We start from the raw sequence: 11,434 nt of genomic DNA, 5'->3' as shown, positions 1-11,434 counted from the left end.
ACTGGTCTGCGGCTCGCCATTCACTGTGGATGTTGTGGAGGAGGATCCTGCCTCTCCTCCCACAGTGGTGACCCTCCAGTCATCCATGGCTCATCCTCTTTCGCCTGCCCCACCTGCCAGCAAGCCAACCCCCACGCCTGTCGCCGTCAACGAGCCAGCATGGCCCACTTCGTCCGCCCGGAGGAGGAGGAGAAGAAGGGCTTCCGCCTTTCGTCAGTGAGCCAGCACCTGTAGCCTCAGATGTCCCTGAGCCAGCGCCTGTAGCCTCGACCGTCCCTGAGCCAGCACCTGTAGCCTCGACCGTCCCTGAGCCAGCGCCTGTAGCCTCGGCCGTCCAAGAGCCAGCGCCAGTAGCCTCGGCCATCCAAGAGCCAGCGCCAGTAGCCTCGGCCGTCCAAGAGCCAGCGCCAGTAGCCTCGGCCATCCAAGAGCCAGCGCCAGTAGCCACGATCGTCCAAGAGCCAGCGCCAGTAGCCATGATCGTCCAAGAGCCAGCGCCAGTAGCCATGACCGTCCAAGATCCAGCGCCCCTCAAGCCTTCCTAGGCTCCTCCTCTCGAGCCTCCCAGGGCTCCGCCTCTCAAGAGACTTCAGAACCTTCCAGGTCTCCGCCTCTGAAACCTCCTACGGCGCCACCTCCCTCAGCTCCACCTCCAGAGCCTTCCAGGCCTCCGCCTCTAGAACCTCCTACGGCGCCACCTCCCTCAGCTCCGCCTTCACAGCCTTCCAGGTCTCTGCCTCTAGAGCCTCCTACGGCGCCACCTCCCTCGGCTCCGCCTTCAGAGCCTTCCAGGTCTCCGCCTCTAGAGCCGTCCTACGGTGCCACCTCCCTCGGCTCCGCCTCCGGAGCTTTCCATGTTTCAGCCTCCCTTGGCTCCGCCTCCTGAGTCTTCCTCGGCTCCGCCTCCTTGGCCTCCCGAGCCATTCTCGGCTCCACCTTCCTCAGCTCCGCCTCCTGAGCCTCCCATGGTCCCTTCTCCTGAGCCTCCCACAGCTCCGCCTCCTGAGCCTCCCATGGTTCCGCCTCCCTTCGCTCAGCCCCCTGAGTCTCCCTCGGCTCCGAATCCAGAGCCTTCTATGGTTCAACCTCCTGAGCCACCCATGGCTCTGCCACCTGGGTCTTCCATGGCTCTGCCCTCAGAGATCCCCATGGCTGTCCTATGGCCACCTCCCAGGCCTCCTGAACCTGTCCCTGCCCTGTGGCCGCCTCCCAGGCCTCCTGAACCTGTCCCTGTTCTGCGGCCACCTCCCAGGCCTGCCCTCTGTGCCCCCTTGGACTGCCTTCTCGCCCCTTGTGCCCCCTTGGACTGCCTTCTCGCCCCTTGTGCCCCCTTGGACTGCCCTCTTGCCCCTTGTGCCCCTTAGACTGTCTGTCTGCCCCTGTTACCCCTGTGGTCTGTCTGTCTGCCCGTTGTGCTCTCCTGGTCTGTCTGTCTGCCCCTTGTGCCCTCTTGGATTGTCTGTTTGCCCCTGGTGCCCTCATTTTGTTTGTTGTGGGTTTTTTTTGTCAATTTTTTTTTAAGATCGTCTGGAATCCAATCCTTTGAGGGGGGATTCTGTCATGTTCACTGTTGTCTTCTGTTTTTGTGCTTTTATGTTGAAGTTTAGTTTAGTTCCTGTTTGGTTTTTGTAGTCCTTTGTAGTTTCTTTTTATTATTGGTGTCCCTCATTCCCTTGTTTGTTCCTTTTGTTTGGTTCTTTGTTCAGTCCTTGTCGATCGTTGTTGAATGTTGATTATGTTTTCTAGTGTTTCCTGATGTTTGTTCATGCCTGTTCATGTTTTCTCCTGAATGTTTGTTCGTGGATTACCTTGCCCTTCATGGATGTTCTTTCGTGTTTTTAGTTTCATTTTCCCATCGTGGACCTTTCATTTGTTCCTGTGTTTGTCTGATTATTGTCGCAATAAACCGCAGTTAGATCCAAACCTCCCGTCTGCCTTCTCCTGCCTTCCCACAAGCATAACAAACAGATTATTTGGTTGAATGTAAATGTCGCTTCTATCAGCTGAAAAACAGCAAATACTTCAGTGTAGTAAATTATTAAAAAAGTAGTGTTCCATTTGAAATTATACTACACTTTGAAAAGTCATATACTAGCTAGCTGAGTGCACAGCTTTAAAATATTTGATGGAACAAACCTTGCTAACTTTTGTAAATCTAGCAACTAGTTTTTCCTTCATGTGGCATCATGGTTCTTTGTAAACATGAGTTTGCTTCCCAGTGTGGACCGATAAAACCCTACATCATGACTACAGGTTGTAGGGTTCTTCTCAGAAGCTAGCCAGTCAGATTCAAGCTTGTCATTGAGGCTATAAGGGATTGTGGGATTACTGTGGAATATCAAGCTTTGAGTTTATTAGCATTTTAGCAATTTACAGGGCCCTAAACACCATAGATATCAGAGGGCATAGCCTCTCAATATTAAGATTAGTGGTTGATCAATATGGGTTTTTCAAGGACAGATTCTTAAACTTTTTAGTTTTGTTGCTGTTTATTTCATGTGGGCCTACCTACAGCTACTCTCTGACTGTGCTCTCTGAGGACTTCGATTAATTATTATTCTAGGTCAGTTTTTAGGCCGTCTGCAGGCAAACTCGCTATGTAAATCCTGCCAAAGAGATCAAGCCTTTGCTACATCGGTAACTTGACAACTAATCATAAAACGAGGTGTGCAATAAAATAAAAAACCTACAAGAAAATCTGTAATTCTGTGGGAGTTTAAAAGCTAAGCTGTGGTCAAATATAAAGACAGACAGGGGGAGGAGAAGTACCCAGCAGGGAAAATTGAGGCGGGACAGCAAACTTAATTTTAGTTGTATCTGATTCTGTAATCCTATCTCCACAGCCACTCTTTGTGTGCTCGAAATAAGACTGTGGGCTTTGGCACTTGCTGATTCCTAGCCTTGATAAAACTTCCACTTTTCCACCCCCATCAGATGATTGTATAAGACAAAGAGATAAAAATACAAATAAAAAGAACATGGGGACAGAGGAATTGGGGAGTTTTAGATGAAAAATAGAAGCTGGGGAGAGAGATTTGATGATGAGGAGAAAGACAGAAGCTAGAAAAAAAGGAAACTGAAAAAATAAAAGAGGTAGTGAAGAAGGAAAATGGAGAGAGGGGTGAACTGAAGTGCAAAGAGAGTTGGGCGAGAGGATAGGGATATTCTGGGCCCAGCTGTGGCTTAATTTGGAATTTTGACTGGAATTCCCTGCTGACAAAATACGTGTAAACCTGGTCTCCCAGCTTGGTCAAGCTGATCTGTTTGCTGTTTTAAGAGGAGTTTGTTGCAATTGTCAGCAGGTCAGGCTGGAAGTCCAGATGGCCAACCATTTAAACCATCTGCACACCAGCCTGGCCAGGATGGGAGACCAGCTATACCAGCTTGGAGAGGCTGGGAGACCAGCTAAAGACACGCTTGAAAGGCTGGGAGACCAGTTAGACCAGCTTGAGAGGCTGGGAGACCAGCTAAAACCAGCTGAATATCCGCTTGAGAGACTGGGAGAGCAGCTAGACCAGCTGAAGACCAGATTGTAGAGGCTGGGAGGCCAGCTAGACCAGCTGAAGACCAGCTTGATGGGCTGGTAGACCAGATATACTGGCTAAAGACCAGCTTGAGAGACTGGGAGATCAGTTAAACCAGCTTGAGAGGCTGGGAGACCAGCTAGACCAGCTGAGGACCAGCTTGTAGACTAGCTAGACAAGCTAAAGACCTGCTTGAGAGGCAACGAGACCAGCTAGACCAGCTTAAGTGACTGGGAGACCAGCTGAAGACCAACTACACCATTTTAAACCAAATAAGATCAGCAAACAATCTCAGGCTGGTTTAATATTGTTTTTGTTGTTGTTGTTTTTAGTTTTTTGCATCAGCAGCAGCAGGAATGTCAAATTAACTTGAATATGATAAATGGTTAAGCTATTTTGGTATTTCACCAAACCTGAAGACCACAAGCACCTCAGAGGGAACAAATAAAAATGTATGACTTTAACAATGGGGAAACCTTCAACCTACTCAAGTGAGGTATTGTCGAGAGTGACCGATCACAGGCCAAGTTAGTTAACCTTTGATTGCGGTATCATTGCCTAGTGCCAGCTCGATATCATCAGAAGGGAGACCCTGGGCCTGAGAAGGCAACATCAGAAATGAGTAGCTACACTGTCTGTTCCCAGGGACAGATGCTGAAGTGTTTAATAAAAAAAACCGGGTGGGAGAGTGAGAGACTGAGAAAGACAGACTTTGAAGGCTACCCTCATTGTAGCAACACAAAATCTGCTGCCAGTCATAACATAACTACTGTTCCACTGAGGAGTGATTACTCCCTGCAAACAATGAATCTATCAGGGAAGCTCTGCTATGTGTATTGGACTACTCATTTTTCTTCAGCTGCTTCTGGTAGCAAAACTTCTCAATGACAGGTTCATTAAATTGACCCACTGGTAAACCTAGAGCCATAACACAAAACAAACAAGTTTCAACTCTAACACAGTGGTTGTCAACTGGTTTTGGAGTTTTGGCTTGGAGTCAAAAAGGTTGAGAACCACTGGTTTAAATTTTAGGGGAATCAGCCTATCAATGGCTCACTTATAATTGTCTTTGCATATTAATATGGCAAAGTAGAAAGTAATTTAACATCCAGCAGCTTTAATAAAGGAGATCCGCCATAACAATATAACTAATGTTTAATGATAAAATAAACAAAAAGACAAACACACAAAGGTGTCGACAGCTGCCTGTAAATCTCTCTCTCTGTCCCACTGCAGTCTCCAGTCGGCCTTTATCCCTCTCTGAGGCTTGATTAGCCTGATTAGGGGACGGGTGTGTAGCATCATGACCCGGCCCTGCCCCGCCCTCCGCCCTGTCACAACCATCAAGCGACCTCATCTTTCTCTATCAAGATTTTGAAAGTTACTTTTTTCTTCTGGAACCTACTGTTGCACTGGATATCTAAGTCCTCAAAATAAGAATAAGACTTTTAACTAATTTTATGCTAGCTTGCTGTAGTAGCAGAGCTAACCCTGCCTTTCTGAATGTAAACAAGTGTGGCTTTGTCTTCATAGGGTGACACAGATAACACAGGATTGTGTTTTGTCTGTGCAAGCTTCAAGCAGTGGCGCTTACAGTTTATCTCAGCTGGGGAGTGATGTGACCTGTCAACAGGCTCAAATCTTAGGAAAATACAGTTCAGATGAGGCTGGGTTTGGGCCAATGCATCTGCCATTAAAAAACACAACCCTCAGTAAGACATTGACCTCTATTCACCTCACGACTGACACAGAGCGTCACCCCCACACCTGCTTCGCAATAATCTTGCAACCTTTTACTATGCCGTACTTGTATGAACCTGCATCAGCGGTAAGAGAGGGTAAGTGTTTTTTGGCTCTTTGTCCTCACGGAAGGTCGTAAGCCCTATGTATACATCCTGTTTCAGCGGGGCCACACTGACCCCTCAGGGGCAGACACACACGTGGGGCTGGCAGGGACAGGCACACATCCTGGTCCTGAAACAACAGGTCAGGCAGCCTTGGAGGGAAGAGCACCCTGCCTGTGACCTGAGCCATTGTGTCACTGTTTATCCCCATGGATCTTTGCCCACCACAACATTCACACTTTTCATCATTCCAACACATCTCCTATGCCTTCGTAGTAAACACGAGCAGAGGGGCAGGTAGCTTGTGCATGTGTTTGTCGAGGGAGCTGATCAGGATTGCTGTTATCACACAAAGACTATCACTTCTTCACTATTCACTTATGTTGAATAAGAAATAGTAACCATCTGCCGTTTTGTATACAGACAAAATGCAAGAGTCCTCATGCTGCAATTATGTATAAGTATGCTCAAGGTGTTGCTTTTCTTGATAGGATACAACACTTTCATCTTTTGTATACTTATAAGTGTGCTAGAGAATGTGTACACAACTATATATGAACCATGAAATTGAGAAGCTTTGCTAAGATCTTCAGCTGTTGTGTGTCATTGTCTCTTTAATATTAATTTAATACTTAAGTCTGTATATTTATATTTCTGTATAATACAGTTTCCTTCCCTGCTATTTAGGGGTGGCACTGCGGAATAAATTATATTTTAGAAGAGATAAAAAGTCGGGGTACTGAAATAAAGACTTTTTACTACATAGTCTTCAGTGGCTACAGCCAGGAACAAACATACTAATGTAATCTGATTCATGAAAGAATGATTGAATGAAAAAGTCTTCCAGAGCCATGTGTTTGGATGGAATCATTGTAATTATAGGAACAGTTCACCCAAAAATTACAGTTAAAATAAACAATTTGCATGACATCATAATACTTTGTCATGTAATACACAAGAATCAAGGAGGTTTGATGTCGCCATCTTGGATTCAGCACTGTTTACATAGTATATTAAAGATTTGAGAGTGAAAACAACTTAAAATTCCAGTCTTTTCATTATAAAAAGTGATTGTATGCTTTCAAAAGTCTTTGAATATAATGCATGAACTACTGTCATGTTCATTGGTGTCTTTTGTCTTCGTGCTTTTATTTTGAAGTTCAGTTTAGTCCTTGTTTCCTGGTTCCTGTTTCCTGTTTGGTTTCTGTCATGTTCACTGGTGTCTTTTGTTGTTGTGCTCTTATGTTGAAGTTTAGTTTAGCCCCTGTTTCCTGTTTGGTTTTTTGTAGTCCTTTGTAGTTTGTTATTATGATTGGTGTTCCCTTGATTGTTTCTTCCAGGTGTCCCTCATTCCCTTGTTTGTTCCTCTTGTATTTAAACCCTGGTTTTTTGTTCAGTCCTTGTCGATTGTTGTTTGATGTATGTGCATGAATGTTTGCTGCCCTGGTTCTCCGTTTAAGTTTATTTCCCCCTTGTGGGTTTTTCCTTTGTTTATTCGTTTGTTCATTTAATAAAAGTCTAAACTGCATTTGGATCCGCATCTCCTCGTCTGCCTCGCTGCTCAAACGACTACAGACTACTTTTAGGACATTTGTGAGTGCTACATTAAGTGAGTCACTAGCTGGGGTTCCATTTGTATGCACATTTTGGGATATAGCATAAAAATGCTGGATGGAATCACCAAGATGCAAATAAAATCGCCAAAAAGCTCAAAAACGTATATGCTCACTAAAGGTGGATCCGTTTTTTTTTTAAACATTTTAATCACATGCATTTGCCTCAACAAATCATGTGACTCAATAATTCACTCATAACCAGACTAGCCAATGGACTAATATCTTCGCAAAGCATTTCAAAAGTTGCTCTGGTCATTCTGAAACGCCAGAGCCAAAACCTGTAATTAAAATGATTGGCTATAATTACCTTCCACAACTGCCTGACATGCTTTTGCTCCCAGATATAAAGCATTTCATCTGCAAGCTGTAAACTACAAGTAATTGATTACATTCAACAGGGATGTAGCATCACTATTAGCTACTACTAACTTGCATTGAGACAGATTTTGTACATGCTAATGCAAATACCAGGCACTCCAATAGAGCTAATGAGAATTTCTAGCTGTACAAAAGAGATTGCAGGTTCAAAATGGAGCCGTTGACAGGCTCACAGCGGACTCACTGGAGCAGATAACCGCACAATTCAAAGCCCCTTTGTTGCAGGCAGAGTGGGACAGACCATTTTCCATCTAGTGCTGCTCTGATCTCACCAGCCAGTGGACAAAAGATGGGCTCCATGTGCACGAGACTAACCACATCACACACAGCTCCGTCTTTCCTTTCCACTAGACCGCAACTGTCTAAATACACACAATCTCTGATTTGATTCCATCTCACCCTTTCTTCCATGGGGAGATGCAGGGAGTGGGCTCAGAAATACATTGTCAGGCTGTAGTAACTGCAGTCTAGTCAGTGAGTCACTTATTTATAAAAGAAGAAATGTTGTAAACTTACAAAAAAGTATAATGATTTTTCTTGCCAAATTACACTGGGATTCACAGATTCTAAGAGTTATCAAGCTTAAATCAACTTTGCAAGAATTGTTTCAGCCATGAGAGCAAAAAAAAAAAAAAGAAAAGAAAAGAAAAAAAGAAGCTAATCAGCAACAAACTTAGGATGTAACATGAACAAATAACCACTTAAGACAAGGAGGAATACAGAGTATAGACATCCACAGAAACCACATCCTCAACCCTGTTCTAATGCACTTCATTAACTCTCATCAACAGCATATCTGATTCAGACACTCACAGCTAACAATTGGAAGTCCTGTCAGCCTGGCTGAAGATAGAACAATGGCAGCATTTGTAAAACAGCTACTGCACATCTCCAAGGGCATCAACCCATGACAGTGAATCAGGCTGAAGACTGACACAGCTGTTGGTGTACTGTATATTGCTCTATGGAAAATGTTTTGCAGTAATCAGGGAATGCTAAAATTATGGAGAACCTCCTTCAAAATAAGGAGCTGATGGAAGTGATTATAGATGTCTGGGTGTAATTCAACGTCCCCCAGTCTTGGTTCTTAAAATAACCTGATAAAGAACGGGGAGAATGGAGAGTGGATGTGGGAGTTCCTGCTCTCTGATGTGGTGGCTGGAACCACACGAGTATGGCTGCATGCCCACCCCTGGAGAGATGATACACACATGCCCTCCAGCTCAAATAGAGACCTGCAAGGATCTTCACGCGTGGACACACCACCTAACCACCAAAAAATGATTGTGAAAGAGCAAGCATATGAAAAATATTGGGATATCATCTGTGTTTTTAGAATTGTAATGATGTCCAGAAATATTGTCGCATAGCCCACTTCGTAGCTTATTTTGGAAAAGAACCTCCCACTGAGACATAAATGGGCTGTTTGACAAGCAAGTTAATTTTTATTTATTTTGTATATGATGTATAAGTGCAGGTAAATACTGAATTGACTATTTCACAATAATGGAGTGCAACAGTGCCCACCCCATTTTTGGGTAAATGTTCTGACCTTGGCACACAATCCTACAAACACAGCTCTTGGCATTCGGAAGTGTTCCACAGCTGGTCATAAAAGAGAGTCCTCATAAAACAGTGTACAATTGCTCCAGTACCGCAAATACAACTCTCCCCTAAGGAGATCATTCTGCTACTCCACGATGACAAGGCTTTTTTTATTTTATGAACAAACAATTCTAACAATTTACATGACAATGACCATATGTTACTGTACATGTCAATATACAAATACATCTATTTACAAAAAGTAATCCATCCTGAAAAGGTAGGCTCCATGCACGACGTAGTGAATGAAAACATGCAATGATTAGCATTTGCTTAAGTCAATGCACTTAATAAATGCAAAACTCTTGGATGGAAACCCAGCTAATGTGAAAACTCATTCAAATAATGTTGCAGCAGTCTCTGCGAATGGATGAATTTAGTAGAAAATATAGAAGAACTTACCAAAGAAACTCCTTAAGAAAGTTCTTCTTAAAAACGAATATGTAGATAAGCTCAAGGATATCAAGTTTACTTGCTACAAGGTGCATCAAACCAAATTTAGAATTTCTTAAATAAAAATTAAATTCCATAAATTCTACCTTCTCTAAAATTATGAAGTGACTTAAAAAAATTCAGATAATTGTTTCCCTGCAGACTAGTAAAAAATCTGTTTCTGACTCTGGAAATTGCATAGAAGCCAGCCAATCAGATTCAAGCTGATTATTTTGAAAAGCCCTTGCCTTTTTTTATGAGCTATGTGCATGTTCCCACTTGTGCAAAAGCAAACTGCAAAGGCTCATTAGTTTCAAACAGGGCTTATTTTGTGTGGCGGTACAGTTAAAAAAAGATATCATCTACTGCTCAAGTCAAAAAGATGTGACCTCATAGGAAATGCCAGTCATATCATAAAGACAAAGTTACACAATGCAATCATATCTTTGTGTTATGCATAACAGTTCATGTGACCAGGAAATGTTGAATTACTAAAAATCTCCACCTGCATCATATGACACAAAATTAACACTAAAAGTGTAAAGAGTCAAAACAGACAGTCAAAGGGTCAAACACAAGGAAGATTATCTAATTTGGGTTTCCTGTAACATGCTTTGAATCCCTGTCTCAGTCCTGGGGCCCTCGAGGGTCCTTTCCATTTGTTTTTTTTTATCACAAGCTTTTCGCCTCAACCCCTCTAAATAACTTTGTGTGCTTTGTATGCTCCTATTCAGCAGTCATGGCTTCATCGTGTGCTTTGCAGAACAGATCACAATGTCTTTTGCACTAGGTTGTCAGAGAGACTTTAACTTGTGGTTATTATTTTCTTTTAGTTTTGTTAATATATATAATTTGGAAGAGTTGGTGGTGTAGCCTAGTGGTTAAAGATCTGGTCACTAGATTAAGGCGTAGTCCACACTAATACGTGAGGCGGCGTTTTTGTCCACGAAAACAGCTTTTTGAAAACGCACTCCAAAGTGGATACATTTGAAAACTGCGTTTTAGTGTTGTAGTGTGGACTGTGAGAACGGATGCTTTGGAAAACGATGATGCATATTTAGTCATGTGATCTATCCAACCAAAACAATCAAGATGTCAGCCTGTGTTATAGTGGCGCTGTTGTGCCTGATACTTACTTTGATAGCGTTGTTAAAAAATAAATGTCACTTTGTACAACCTTCACATTGCATTCCTTCAAAGGTGAAGGGAATTTACCCGTGTAAAGGGATCAATAGAAAGGAGGAGGCGAGAACCGGCTTTTCAATATAAATAATAGTTTTAATGATAAACTTAAAAGAAGACATAAACACACACACATGACGGACATGTCCGCTAACGATCTCTCTCTCCCGCACGGCCCTCTGCAGTCAGCCTTTAAACCTCACGGAGGCATAATTAGCCTAATACGGGACCGGTGTGTAGTATCACGACCCGGCCCCGCCCTCCGCCCTGCCACAACCCAGAATTGGTGTCCGGCGACGAAACACGAGGACAATTGCGTTTCAGACCGTACATGCAGCTGGGATTTTCCACCTGCGCAGTGACACAATTTAAGCATTTTCATACGTTTCAGTGTGGACGAGCAACTTTTGGAAAACACTAGAAACCGTGGTAACACTTTAGAATACTGTATCTTACTTAATGCATAACTAATAAGGAATTACTGCAGAACTAATACTACTAAGGAAGATGTGTTAACTAATCAGTATGTAATAGCATTTTATAGTTGTGTTAAGTAACAATTAGCTAATCAATAACTATTGAATTCAGTCATGCCTCCTGATGAACTACTTTTAATTATCTACTAATTCAGCTTCAGGAGAAATAACTATTGAGTAACTACTAATGAACAGTTACTTAACACAACTATAAAATGCTATTACATACTTATTTTTTTAACACATCTTCCTTAGTAGTTAATAGTAGTGACTTAAGTGTTAATGAAGAATTACTTATTAGTTCGGAGAGCATTTTGAAATGAAAATGCCGTTTTCAAATGTATCTGGATTAATATAGACATCCAACAGCTAAAAGA

The sequence above is a fragment of the Xyrauchen texanus genome, chromosome 8, assembly GCF_025860055.1.
Source record: "Xyrauchen texanus isolate HMW12.3.18 chromosome 8, RBS_HiC_50CHRs, whole genome shotgun sequence".
Lineage (NCBI taxonomy): Eukaryota > Metazoa > Chordata > Actinopteri > Cypriniformes > Catostomidae > Xyrauchen > Xyrauchen texanus.
This window is presented reverse-complemented; position numbering follows the sequence as displayed.